The following is a 2,628-nucleotide window of genomic DNA, read 5'->3' on the forward strand; positions in this document are numbered from 1 at the left end:
TTAACCTTGGTGCCTTGGTTCTTGTTGTTTTGTTAAACAAACTATCTAAGCAAGTTCCAATGTTCTTATGGTTATTCCTGTAAACATTTCAATAGAGGAAATGATAACATACTTCTCTTGACACCCAAACAGTTCAATATTCCTAATAGTTACAGAAGTGCATTGATACAACTGAATGTGGGTAAACAGAGAAAAGATGGGGCAGGAGAAGAGACTTCTGTATCAGAAACACCAAGTGTTTAGATATGCACCTAAAAGAGGAAATTGTGCTCCCTCTTTGGGGTGCTTCAGAACTCTTAGAATTCATTTTTCATGTTTCCATACCACATGAGCTTCTGCAGAGTGTAACAGAAGATGTGGAATCCGAGCTGAGCCCATATGTTGCTGTAGTTAGGAATATTTGATGCTATTCAGGAGAACACAGGTTTTCTTTCTAGTAAAATGTAGCTCCTGAATTCCATCTGGATGCCAGCCTCATGGAATCTATCACTCCCTTCTTGTTCTGTGCATGGCACACACATGCAGGTATTTAGCATACATATGCAGAATCAACACCTAAATATGATATGAACTAATTTTTCCAAAACAGTGACTGAGACAATGAATATTGAAAAGGAGGGAGATGAGGTTTTCATCACAGTTGGAAGAAACAGCCAAGAAAATCAGGAGCCAGCTTCTGTACTTTAATTTTCTCAGGTCTTTTAAAATGTGTCCTTATACATAGTTACTGCTAATATTAATGAATATGAGTGTCCCTAGTCACATTAAACTAAAACTGAACCAGAACTGTGCTACTTAGAAACATTTTTGTCTCATTATGAAAGTTCTCCAAACCTCATTGGCCCATACCCCTTTTTTCATTTTAATTAGATATACATTATCTATATAATAAGAATACAGTTCCATTTTCCCTTTTTTCTACTTCCTTCCTAATATCCTCTCATATGGATCCTCCTTTCTGTCTCTCAAGAAAAGGCTACTATGAAATAACAATATAGACTTTTACCATGATGTTTCTATGCTACTATGTAATTACCTCAAAATATAGAGGTGAGAGAAAGCTCCTGTAGTTCTTTTTGTTCACATTTGTTTATCTTCCCAGGTTTTCATGTTTTCTTATGAAGGTCAGAACTGTACTTTCAACTTATTTAAACTATTACATTGGATTTTAGCAGGGAAATGGCATGGGATCTGTAGATTGTTGTGGTAAGGTGGGCAGGTTTACTGTGTTAATCCTACTGATTCATGAATATGGGAGATCTTTTCATCTGAGATGTTCTTCAATTTGTCTCTTCAAAGACTTGAAGCTTTTATCATGTAAGACCTTCATTTGTTTGGTTACAGTTAGTTAAAGATATTCTCTTTTGTCTGAGGCTATTTCTTTCTCAGTCTGTTTGCCTTTCTATAAAGGGGGACTGCTGAGTTTCTTTATTTGTAGTTAATGTTGTTTCCAGCTTCTTTGCTGAAAGTGTTTTTCAGCTGTAGGAATTCTCCAGTAGAGTTTTAGGGTCAGCGATGTTTCGCATATCATCTGCAAATAACATTTTAATTTCTTCCTTTCTGAATTGTGTCCCCTTAGTCTCCTTCACTTTTCTTAGTGCTCTACATAAGACATCAAGTATTATATTAAGTATGGAGAAAGTCGAAACTCTTTCCTTCATTTTGATTTTGCTGGAATTATTTTGAGCTTCTCACCATTTAGACTGATTCTGTTTATCGTTATGGTCTAAACTGTGCTCTTATTTTTAGCTATGTCCCTTGTATCCCTAATCTCTCCAGGACTTGTGTTAGTTATCACGGGGTGCTGATTTTTGTCAAAGTCTTTTCTACATGCAACGAGATCTTCATGTGGCTATTTCTTTCTATCTTTTATATGGTAGATTGCATGTATTGAATTTTGTATGCAGAACCATCCCTGCATCTCTGAGATGGAATTTTCTTTATCCTAGTAAATGATTCTCTCGATGTGGTCTTGGATTTGGTTTGCAAATACTCTATTGCTTATTTTTGCATCTGTGTTCATAAGAGAAATAGGTTTGTAATCTTCTTGCTCTTCTGGGTTTTTGTGTGATTTGAGTATCAAGGTAACTGTGGCCCTCTACAATGTATTGTCAATTGTTTCCTCTTCTTCCATTTTGTGGAATCATTTGAGGAGTTATGATGTTAGCTCCTCTTTGACATTCTGGTAGAATTCTGTCCTAATGTCACCTTAACCTGATATTATTTTTTTCCTGTGGAGAAGTGATTTATCAAGACAGGTTCTATTTCACTAGGGGATATAAGTCTCTTTTTTCCTTTCTTAAAATTTTTTATTAATTACATTTCTTTACTTTCATTTCAAATGTTATTCCCCTTATGGTTTCCTGTCCATAAGCCCTCTTCCCTTCCCCTCCATCTCCCCCATGTCCTGATTTTACTGTGGTAAGTGGGAGGTATTGAGGAATTTAACCCTATCTTTTAGAGATTTCACCTTAGTGGAGTAGAGGCTTCCAAATATGTCCATAGGATTCTCTGGATTTCTCCAATATTTAGTTAATTTGGATAAGGGTTTGCTGATCTTACTGATTTTCTCAAAGAAGCAACTCTTTTTTTATTTTACTTTTTTTATATATCTGTGATGTGTTTTGA

The sequence above is a fragment of the Rattus rattus genome, chromosome 3, assembly GCF_011064425.1.
Source record: "Rattus rattus isolate New Zealand chromosome 3, Rrattus_CSIRO_v1, whole genome shotgun sequence".
NCBI lineage: Eukaryota > Metazoa > Chordata > Mammalia > Rodentia > Muridae > Rattus > Rattus rattus.